The sequence below is a fragment of the Grammomys surdaster genome, unplaced genomic scaffold, assembly GCF_004785775.1.
Source record: "Grammomys surdaster isolate TR1022 unplaced genomic scaffold, NIH_TR_1.0 125692, whole genome shotgun sequence".
NCBI classification, from domain to species: Eukaryota; Metazoa; Chordata; class Mammalia; order Rodentia; family Muridae; genus Grammomys; species Grammomys surdaster.
The window spans coordinates 2336658-2349518 of record NW_021620528.1 but is presented as its reverse complement, the minus strand read 5'-3'; positions in this window follow the sequence as shown (position 1 = coordinate 2349518).

Sequence of the window (12861 nt, the reverse complement as noted above, 5' to 3'; positions counted from 1 at the left end):
AAAGATTAACTTCATGTTTACATAAGTCCTATGCCATAATATTTCATCTTATTATTGTAATTAAAACATCTTAAACAGTTTTCTAGGGCCGTTAAAATAATGTAGGCTCTGAGAACTATGCCTGTGAGCCTAACAGAGTAGATGGACAGCCTGAGTTGGGAAAGCCATAAACCTGGGACTAAGTATTTTTTCCCATATACTCACTTCTCAATCATATTTTGTATCAAATTTATTACTTAGTTTTCTCCTATTTTTGCATTCCCTTAATTATTTTTCCAGTTTCCAATTTCTTTTATCTCCATGATGCATCTTCAGCAGGTTTTATGAGATTCCTAGGTATGTGAAAGTGCATGTCTACGTGTCTATATGTGTTTCTAGAGATTTTTCTTTGGATTTTTTTCGTATTCATTTGTTTTTTCCTATTCCCAATTGTTTGATTTTGTTTGATCTTATTTTATTATTATTCCTTATATGTCTCTTTGTCTTCTAAAGACAGAAAAGGTGTGGATCTAGATGGAAGGGGAAGTGGTCAAGTACTGGGAGAAGTTGGGGAGGGGAACAATAATCAGATTGTATTGTATGAAAAGTATTTTTAATAAAAGAAAAAAAATTCCATGGTTTCTTGGACTAATAAAATGATTTTCAAAAGACTCCTTATCTTGGATTAATAAAATCCAAGCTAATGGAGGTAGAACAGTGATTTCCAGAGGTGAAGGAAGGTAAGGGTTGGGGAGAGCTGTGGAGAGATTGACTAATGGGCATATAATCATGGTGAATAGGAAAAATATAGCCTGGTTTTCTATTATTCAGATCGTGATTATAGTTAACAGTATCATATTGTATAATGCAAATAGCTGGAGAAGAAAGGGTTTTGAACTTTCTAAGATGTCAGAAGTAAGGAACAACTTGAGTATCCTAAAATGGTCAAATCATAGTCAAAAATTGTGTGCCAAAATGTACAGTCTGTCCAACAAAGATATACTATTATAACATGTGATTGAAAAATCTATTAAAATTATCTTGACATAATCTACAAGTGCATGGAACTTCTCTGTGTGTCAGAAACATGATCCTATAGGCCTGACACTTCATCTGACTTGGATGTACTGAACTTCTTTCAATTCTTAGAATGCAACATTACTCTTTGTATTTTAGACTCTTAAAACATATTCTTCTCTCCAGAATATCCTTTATTCTCTCTGACTGTCGAGTTAATTAGTAGACACTCCTTACATTTTGCTGTTCAAGTGTCACATTGTCATGGAATTTTTCCCTGACCCATTTCACATAGGCAGAGTAAAAGAATATATTACTGGGGAAATTATAATTCTCCTCCATGATTATTCTAAAATAAAAATATTGTACTCAAATATGATAGCTTCTGTCCACTGAAGGGTAAACACCTTATCACATTTGTACATCATTCTTCTTCATCTGCCCACTATACAATAATAATTTGATGTTTACGAGTTTAGTATTGAGTTAGTGAATAAAAATTTATTGATATGCTCTTAAATATTTCTCATTTAAAAAATGCACAAAATATTTGAAGTCTATTTAATGCTGGTCTCTCTGGCTGGTTTTTCAGACAGAAGGCAATCATAATCACCATTATTTGTGGAATACAGCAGCTATATCAATAAGATTTTCCACATTTCTATTTGGTGCTCTAAAGGAACTAATGAGTCCTGACCTATATTTAGCCATTTTCTTCATAATCAAGTAGCAGTCTAAGTGCTAGAACAACAAATTTTCATGTTTGAGACCTCTTCTTTTCCCTCTGCCTTGACTTCATATTGAGACATGCAAAGTTTTGAAGAAAGCGTCTTAATGACTCACTCTGTTGTTCACAGTGAGTCATCCAGCTCATGTTGAGATTCTGACTGCACTGAGCCAAAGCATAAGGAGAGGATAGAGTTTGTCATCCTGCATTGGTTCAGACAATATTTTGGGGGAAAGGGCAATTTTATTGCTTTTGTGTGAGCTGATTATCTAAAGCAGAGTGAAGTTCTGAGAAAGAGAAACTGCATCCCTAAAATAGCCATAAGCATTAATGCATTCATTAAATGTCAAACAAATACAGAAAGGCTGCCACTGACCTGTATTTCATCACACAAATTATGGGTCTGTCATAGTCTAGAACTTAATGCTCTGAAAGCAGCTACTCACAGTTAGAAAAGTTGGGTGTAATTTCATGAGAATGGGACATTTAAAAACTCTGAACAGAGAAGGAATTAGTGTATAAAATGTTTAAAAATACTTAATAGTGACACTTATTACTGATCTTACTTTATATTTCATATACCAATTTTTGACAGACAAACTGAAAGAATAGTATTATTTAACAACTGAAACATGGAAGCCTCCATTAAATATTATAATTTAGCAGTCATGACAAAATTTTAATGATATTTTGCAATCCACAGATTGAGTGGAAGTTAATAACCTTTGTGTTATCATGTTAGTTTATCTCTTCAGTATCTATTGAGACTCTAAAAATTCTTACTTATTTGTTCATATATTAGGACATTGTGATTTATATAGCCCAAGTCATTTATCATAACTGATGTGATACATACTGTATACCTTTATTCATTAGCTGCCAATTCCTCTAATATATATAGCAATTTACATAATAAGAACAACATGAAGAATAAACAGAATAAATAAAAAATATCCCCGCCTATGTACAGAATAGACGTACCATGTTTCCTAAGAGGGAAAGTCATTTGTAATTATGGGTATTCCTTAGGATTGTCAAAGGGAACTAGTTTCTTCAGTAAAAAATATTCTTCCTCTGAGTTCTAAAAAATTAGAAATACAGCCACCAGTGATTTTGTAAGGTCACCTTGTACAATTCAATTTATTACTTAGAGTCTAGAGTATTTCTCCTGACACAATAAAACCAACTTAGCAGAGATATTGTGTGAGACCCTCTTCTTTGTTGTCCAAAATCTTCTGTGAAGGGAAAAGTGGATTGTGTAACATTGTCCTTTCACTCATCGTATTGCAAAGGGGGAACTGTTTCTAAATGATTGCTTAGCTTGTGAGATAATTATTGGACCAGGAAAAGATCAATGCTCATTAAAATGTCCTAGGGCATGCATCAGCACATTTGCTACTGCAGACTGTCTGATTCATGCAGCCTGCTGGGTGATGATAACATCCCAAGATGTGGGCAGGATTCAGTTAGGAATAACTGCTTAAAGTCAGAACCTGAGACCCATCTGTGACCCATATTCATGAAGATATTCTCCATTGTAATGTGTGTGACTTTCCTGGCTTTTATAAAATGTTTCTTATTTCTTGTTTCCCTGTCTGAAATACAGGGATAATTATAACCCTAATCTCAAAGCTATTAGTAAACACCCTGAATTAAATCAGGTTAAGGTCTGAGCAGCATCTCTGACATAAATGAGTGCTTAGTAAGTCTGTTTGGGCAGTCTTAAGAAAGAATATTGTTATGATCCCCATTTTAAAGATGAGGATGCTGGAGGTCTGAGAGGCTATGCCACACAAAAGACAGTACAACCAGTGTTTGAACTAAGGTCAGCTGATTCTAAATTGCACCAGGCAATGTTATGTATTTCTTATAGAGAAGGTAGAGAAAACAAACATACGTATCTTTAAAACCTTTCTTTCCTCAAGTTTCTCCTGGATAATAGAAGATAAAGATCAAGGGATATTAAGGCAGTATGACATCTGCACGTCTGTTTCTACATTTGAATGAAATCAGTTAAGAAGGAAGTCAAAGAAGCAAATGTCTGTGAGGAGAGGTGAACCTGAGAGATTGTAACAGTAATCTCAGTCTTAGCTAGTCATTCGATGTCTTTCCCCAAACTCCACTTATATCAGTAAAACAGGAAGTTTGCTTTAATCTAAAAGTAAGATGGAAGAAGTAAATTTGGAAGCTTAAGAATTATGAAAGAAGTTACTAAATCGCTGCAGGGAGAAATCAAATCCTCCCTGCAGCTCTGAAGATGAACCAGGTCATCACTCATGGTGCAGACTTCATTGAAAGGAAAAAAAAAGGTATGAAAGAGAAAGGCAGAGAGTTACAGGTAGAAATAATGAGAGAGAGAGAGAGAGAGAGAGAGAGAGAGAGAGAGAGAGAGAGAGAGAGGGATTCTTATAAAATTACAGCTTAACTGTTGATCAGCAATTTGCCACAGAGAGTTCATGGACATGGATATGTCATGACCCTCAGATTTGTGGATTACACCAGATTTGTGGTTTACACCTGCCTCCTCACCTCACTTGCTTTTTTCTGTCTCTTGACTGTTTATGTGATCATTTTGTTCAGCCAGATCAAAACTATGTTATTTTTTTTTTAGAACCAATTCCTCTACAGTTTGGTTAATCCTGATTTATAATTTAAAATGTGGGCAATACCAGGAGAGAAATCTTAATTTCTGCAGTAATACTCAATTCACAGAGAACACAGACAGCTTTGTAGAATGAGCTAGGCCTTTTGACTGAGAAGTAAGCCCATCTCCCTCAGCCCCTGTCATCACAGACAAATCCCAGTGTTAAAATATGGTGATGCTGAGAAAGAGATGCAAGTGTGACCTGGACCATGGAGCTCTTTTAAGTACCTATATATAGAACCCAGCTCATACAGGCTTTCATAAAAAGGCACTGTGAAGAAATTGGTGCACATAGTGTTAAACAGGCTTTGCTCATCCTGCCAGATGGAAACGTAATTCAAAGTAATTTCCATGTTGCACCTCATAGATTTTACAGCATTTTTCAGGTGTAAGTCATTATCCTTTTCCCTTCTTTGTGCTTGCATGGTACATTGATGCAGAAGCCTATAACAACTGAGCAAATGACAATACTGCTGTTGAAATAGTTAAATGATGAATGGGCATTGCATTTTAGTGGCCCTATGTCGAGAAAAAAATATGACATAAAACAGATCTGTGATGTTGCTTAAGCAAGGCTGAAGTTAGCAGTATATAAAGGAATTTCCTTGGATCTCCAGCTGAGTCCCACGAAAAGGAGGCTGCATGAGATCTTCTCTCAGCTTCACATTCTTGTCCTGAAACTCATTTCCATCAGAATCTCAGAGATCAGCATGCTCAAGGGTTTGAGCCATACTAACTAAACTCTTGCACGACTTAGTCATAAGTTGGTCATAGACCCAAGACCACTTAAAAAATATTCATAGGAAAAATTTTATATTTCTATGTTACATTGATTTCATGGTTAAAATATCAGTGTGGGAAACCAATACATATGCAATGTACTTTGTTAGCACATAGGCAATGTAGGAAGTCAAAATTTTCTCAAAATTCCTATCATAAAATTATAATAGAACATAATCTCTTTGATATTACAGTAAGGATAAGGATAATGCAAATGATAACAGGAAGCAGAAAACCTCTATCCTTCCTTCATGCCCTGCATTTTAGCAAAATACAGTGAGTATTTTGCCTCTAGGTATTTTTGTGTATCCTGAACATGCCAGTTGGCTATGGAGGATAGAATAGAATATCAGGTTTCCTAGAACTGGAATATAGGTAGTTGAGAGCTGCCATGTGGGTGCCTGGAATTGAGCATAGGTCCTCAGCCACAGCAGCTAGTACTATTAACCATGGAACCATCACCCTAGTCCTCCCCTCATCTACTCTGAAACACTCTCAGATTTCTTTGAAGTCTCCACAGATCTTTGTTCTTCAGACATTGTTTTATCTGTTTCTGTCTATGCTTGCCATATATGCTATTTTATTAATGATAAAAATATGCTTATACATATTCTGGATTTCAAGTATTACTATTTATCATAACCATGGGAATGATCCATCAATAAATGTGGTTGATTATTGCAAGTCATCATAATTTCTATTTTGTAATCTACATTTAATAACAGAAGCTACCTTGTTTGGGAAAGACCTAGTCCGTGACTTCATCTACATGGAATTATTTTTAACTTTTAGCTTGTAGGATATACTCAGGTTGGAATGAGCAAACTTAGAGGCAGTTTGGCTTTAAAATTAAAATCAATGTTACATTATTTCCCCTTTGAGAAGTTTTTATGAAAATCATTAGATTAACTTCACATGTGCATATGTTTTCTACACAGAAACTCTGTGACTGACACATTAGGGACTGAGTTCCAAGTTCTATAGGTTACTATGTTAAAAAATTACATAATTTCCATGGAAATGCCTCCTGGAGTACTATATAAAAGGAGACAAGAATGTTTTATTTCTTCTCTTTCTTATTATTTATAGGATGTTTATCCTTGTATCTGGTTACTGGACATCTTATTTTCTACCTAGAAGGGGCACTGAGTAGGTCTACTTAGAAGTCCTAAAGATATACAAATGCAAACTATAAAATGAAAAGGAGATTATATTTAATCACTATTTCAAAAATACAGGTAAGTCAAATGAGTTCAATAGTCCCTAGTTTCAGTTTCCCAAACTTGTTAACCAGAATACTTGGGAATCTTCCCACGATGTCCCTACTTTATCATCAATTTGAAGAGTCTTGGAATTTTTCTTTGAGAAATTCTCTGAGTGGTTCTGATGAATTACATATAGGGGACCACTAGACAAGCTTCTGTTGATGCTTTCTCTTGACTCCACTCCCATGATAATACTGCCTCTGATCACCTTGAGAGCTGTCATGTGGATACGCTGGACAAGGACTGTTCTATTAGAAAGAACATTTAGGCTTTTGCAAGAATATAAACCTCAGGTTTCAGTTAAGACATATGAATTCATTAACGCAATCTACTATACAAACAAACTCAAAGAAAAAAAATCATATGATCATCTCCTTAGATGCAGAAAAAGCATTTGACTGAATACAACACACCTTCATGTTAAAAGTACTGGAGAGATCAGGAATTCAAGGCCCATAATTAAACATAATAAAAACCAACTTAATGTAAAACAACAGCCAATATCAAATTAAATGGAACAATCCCACAAAAACTGGGACAAGACAAGGATCCCCACTCTCCAGATAACTCATGAAATGTCCGCAGAGACAGAGCTGGCTGTTGAAGGAATGCTGGTACCATTTCATGAACTGTAACAGTAGACCTGACTTTAAATGGAGTAGGTGTTGGGAAGCTGTCTTTGTCTTCTTTTCAGAAACCTTACTAAGTCCCCTTTTCTTTTTTTTTTCTACTGAGCCTGGTATAATTTATTTTCCTGCTTGTGCTTGCTTCTTCTTTCTCTGATATATTTGCTTCATAGCTAAATGTAATTCTGTTCTTTTACCTTTCAGCTAAAAGTATAGGAGAAGAATCTTATTGGCTCAAATGAGAGCTATTATCTGATGGGTGATTATGCTTTGGCTCCACACTCTGCATAACGTTTTCTTAAATTTAGAATATATGTTTAAATAAATGTGGCCTCTAAGGAGGCAAGGTCATGTAGAAGTAAATAGAAGTTGAATATATAGCTACTAGGGTATTTTTTTTTTTTGTGGTCAGAAAAGGAATAAATTGTTCTGAATAAATTATACTAAATAAGACTTAGGCAAGTTTAATGAAACATTAAATTCACATGAAATTATAATAAGTTTAAAATACTCACTGCAAGTATGAGTCTTTCTATGTATCAATTTCACCTTTGATTTCTGTGAGAACTAATATGAGCTATAAATATTATTTATTCTATTCATAAAGCAACACACTTATTTTGACATAAATTTATAGATTATTTTTTAATTTTAACTTATTTTTTGAGTTTTCTATGCATATATAATGAATTTTAGTCCTCCTCTTATTCTATTACCCAGTCTCATCCACACTCTTTCTCCCACGAAGCCCTTATTCTTCTGTCAATTCTTTTTTTGTACTTTCATCTGTTCTTTGTGAGGATGACCCACTTGCGTTTAAGCAGGTTTGCCTGAATGAGCATGCACTGGAAGTTATTTACTGGAAAACTGTCAACTTCTTAATACATATACCACTAAAGAAAGTCAGTTATTTCCTCCAGTAACCAGTAATTGTCAATGGTCCTTTAGAGAGGGTTTGGGCCTCAAGAGAACTTGCTCTTCTCATGCTGAAATATCAGCAGGGCACATTTTAATCAGGTCTTGTACAGGTAGTCATAGCTGCAGTTAATTCATGAGTATGTTGTCTGTGTTATGTACAGAAGACCCTGGTTCACAACAGTCCTTCCTAACCTGTGATTCTTACAATATATAGAACAAATTTTGTTATGTTGGAGAAGTAACACTATCTTTATCTTTATTTATGTTATAGGATAAGTTATCTAAGACTTAATGGTGTTGTAACTTGTTATAGTCTGAGTGATGTGAATTTGTCTGAAACTTAACTCCAACCTTTTTTCCAATTTACTAATGGAAAATCTATGTGAAAAAAACTTAACATCTGCTCTGAAAGCTAAGGCAAGATATTGTAGCAATACCCAATTTAATGCTACTCCAATGATCCTAGCTGCGGTTGTGGTGGCATGTTCCTGTTTCTGGCCCCAATGCTTTATATTCCCTAATGAGAGGCATACACATTACTTTTATATTTTGATGTGTCTAAAATAGCTCAATGACTGAGCCAGTTTCTAATGTCCATGTGGCTAATCTACCTTTCAATTTTCCCGAGTTATTACTTACTAAAACCTATATTCCATCTTGGCTGCCCTAGAACCATATGTGTAGCCCTCTTGAGCACATATGTGTAGCTAAGATCCTCAATGCTGTCTTTCTTCTCCACCTCTCAGTCATGGTGTCTCTCTTCCTTTCCCTGGTATGGTGGCTCTGCCTCTCCGACTTTTCCCCCTTGCCTGAAAAACACTAAAAGTCCAGCCTCTGTCTGCCCTGCCCAGCTGTTGGTTGCAGGCATCTTTATTTAATAACCAGAACCAACTGTGGGTAGGGTCTCTCAATGTCTTAAGTATAGGACAGTATAAGTTTTGGGGGACATAATTAACATACAAATACAAACAACTATAGGTTAATGGAATGAACATAAGAATACAAACAAGTGTGATGTTTATTCTAGACAATCCAGTGAGATATTGTTTCAAAGAAAAGAAAACTTTAAAATGGAATATTTATATTACAAGCCTCCACTCAAGGCTCAGAGATTTTCATGGAAGAGAGGGCAGAAAAATTCTTAGAGGTGTTGAATAACCTCAAAAAACAAAACAAAACGAAAAATTAGTGTTTTCTGGTGATAAAAGGACAGTGAGAAATAAACTCATGGAGTTTGTGACAGCACGCATAAGCCTCATACATGCGCAAGCCAATCAAAGCCCCAGAATGGGGAGAGGGTGGATGTTCCTTATCTACCTGAGCATTTGTTGACTATTGGGAGAGAGAGTTAGTTTTATTTAACACTATCACCTCTGGCATATCAAACACACCCCAGGACGTGCTTTACACTCAAGAATTGTTGGCCAACATCAACTGCATCTGATGGGATGATGATGATGATGATGAGATAAGAGAGAGGGGAGAGAATATAAAGTTGTATAGAGTAGGAGGTGGGGATCAACCTGGGAGGAGTTGAGGAGAGGGTAAATATGATCAAATATAGTTTACAAATTTCTCAAAGAATTATTAAAATATCATCTCTTCAAAAGAAATGAAAATATAGCTTATTAATAGCAATACTTCTGAGTTCAGAGAGAAGGTATGTGAATCTAAGCCAGGCATAGTTGTGCAAATCTGTAATCTGCACTACTCAGGAGGCTGAGGCAAGTGTAGGATGATGAGTTCAAAGCCAATGTGAGCAGAGTAAAAGATTACCATCTAAATAAAACAAAGAGATAATAGTACAAAGAGATAATAAAACAAAGGCTAGCGGTATTGCTTAATGGACGAGCTCTAGCATAAAATGTGCTGTTCCTGAGATTAACCTAGCACCTTGTAAAATATCTTTAGGAGTCTATAAAATCGATTCTTGGATAAAAACATCTGACTGTAACAGGAGACACAGAAAATGATTTATATTCTGTGAAAGGTTATGTGTCTATTCCCTTTATTTCTACAGTATCGCTAGGCCTGGATATGTTTTATGAATTCGGGTAAAATTGCCATGCTCAGAAAGGTTAGGTTGTATCGAGATGGTTAATGTAATTTTCAGGTTAAACTACAAATAACAAAAAATATTTTTCCTTTGTTAGTGTAATTTTAGAGAAGGAATAAAGTCCAAAGCTCCTAGGCCTCTGTCTAACTGATGTTCACTAAGATCCATAGCCATGGTCATTCTATTCTTTTCTCTAATATGAAATGACTAAGGAAACTGGAGTCTTTGTGGAACATTGACTTAGAGTAGCAGATTCTGGCTTGTCCCTCTTTTATTCTTCAATTGTCACTACTTCTGTGTCCTTACCATACTATGTGGTGTGATTGTGAGTCTCACTCTCTCACTCTCCTAGGATTGTACATTTAGGCTTTTGCAAGAATATAAATTTCAGGTTTCAGTCAGAGCATATGAATTCATAATGTAATCTAATATATAAATAAACTCAAAGAAAAAATCAAATGATCATCTTCTTAGATGCAGAAAAAGCATTTGACAAAATACAGCACACTTAAGAGTACTGGAGAGATCAGGAATTCAAGACGCATACCTAAACGTAATAAAAGAAATTTAAAGCAAACCAACAGCCAATATCAAATTAAGTGGAGACATACTTGAAGCAATCCCACTAAAATCGGGGACAAGACAAAGATGCCCACTGCCCCCATATCTACTCCATATGGCATTTGAATGGCTAGCTAGAACAACAAACAACAAAAAGACATCAAGGGGACACAAATTAGCAAAGAAGAAATAAAGGTATCACTATTTGCACATGATATGATAGTATACATAAGCGACCCCAAAAATTCTGCCAGAGAACTTCTCCAGCTGATAAACAACTCCAGTAAAGTGGCCAGATATAAAAGTTTTAATATAATTATATGTATTGGGAAGAAGAAAACTCTTTTAATCTAGAGGCCAATAATCCAAAGTCCTGCCTGGGAAAAAATATGTGGACATTATTATTATGTAACTCATTATTAAACAGGACTAAATGGATTATAGTCACTACTTGAAGCAAGTTACTAATAATATTTAATCAAATTCATACAACTGTAGTTGGAAACTGCTAATATCCATCCACTTGTAGTAAAATCATAAAGAGAATTATTAGGGACTGTCACACAGGCATTAACTATTGAACCTGGATTCATGTGGCACAAATTGAATCCATACTTCCATAATGCTGTGTAGCATAAGTAAAAATAACATGTCACTATACTCCCTGTAGTTATGTAAGGGAAAGCTTCAATGTTTAGACCTTTATGTGGATTACATGTGGAAGTTTCATTGCTTACACAAATTGATCTTTTTTTTTCCTTTTTCTCCTTTTTTGGAACAGAAAAGCACAGTATGCTAGAAACTCCAAGATTTTCTTTCAAAGCCCTTAATATCTTATGTGCTTTTTGGGTGAGATCAACTGCTATTGCAGTTTAGTAAGTAAACTCATTGTTACTTCTTAAAGGCTATATACTTGCTCTTTTTGTTTCACCCCCACTGTGTGTCCTTTATCAATGCATTGAGAACATTAGAGCTCTCCTCTCAAATCTGAAGAGGCTGGGATCTCCTTTGCTAAAAGGAGCAAAAAATATGTGAGAGATTTTTGTCCTCACTGGAAGGAAGCTGCCCAACTCAGTGAACCTCAGATTATGCTTCTTTCTTGGATATATTCATTACTAATTCTGTCTGGCTCTCAGCCAAGCCAAGCCTGAAACCTTGGCCAACCTTGGCTGGCCCCTGGGTTCTATGAGACACTGCCAGCAGCAGTATCAGCTGTAATCTTTGTTTGGGAAATCATGAAAGAGAAAACAGGACTGACTGGCACTTAGGGAATGAATTTTCTCTAGTATAATCATGCTTGTTAATTAAAGCTGCTCACACTGTCACTATGGGAAGTTCCGGAAAGATTGTTATTGCTAGGGAGAGCAAAACCCTCAAGTAGGGTTGACACACGTGCTCAGGCAGTATTTAACAGGGGCCATCTCCTGAACACATCACAGCTAAATATATATGGGTCTATAGGTTTCCTGCTTTGTGATTAGCAAGGCTCAAATCATTATGATACCTTTAGGTCTCTGTAAGGGCAGCCCATATACTGAGGGAGGAGGATGTGTCGAGAGATGGCACACATATTCTGGAAATACTATTGTATTTCTGGTGAAATCTTTTAGTAGCTGTCACCTGCTACAGTTTAAAGTATGAAGTGGAATCCAGTACTTTCTGGCTTGACGATGAGTCAGATATTACCTAGTTACATTATTTTAAACAATGGACGTAAACTTTCTGAAGCTCTACAATGCTAAAAATTGAGGGCATATGATTACATATGTCCCAATCTCTAGAACTAAATGAGTAACATATGGCAAATTTCATATTTAGCATATTTTTGATACTTACTGCTTTAAAAATTTTTTATGAACTACTTTAAAGAATACCTTATATTTCATAAGAAACAAATAACATATATAGTAGCAACATGTGGGTATACATTCATTTATCTGTATGATACAATATTCTGAAACAGTTAAAATTATATTTGAAGAATTATGTAATGTCATGAGCATGTTTATATAATAAAGTTGTAGAAAAGGTAAGGTACCAAATTATGTCTAAAGCTGATTGTATTTTTTGTAAAAACTATTTTATTATTTTTGTTGTTGTTTGGGAATTTAATGCATAGATTATGATATTTCCAAATGGTTATTCAATACCAAATGGTCAACCCTAAAAGCATACATAAAAGTAGCATTAAACAGGCTGAGTAGATTTTATTTATATATTTAGAAATATGGATATATACATTATATATAATACACACACACACATACGCACACACACACACACACACA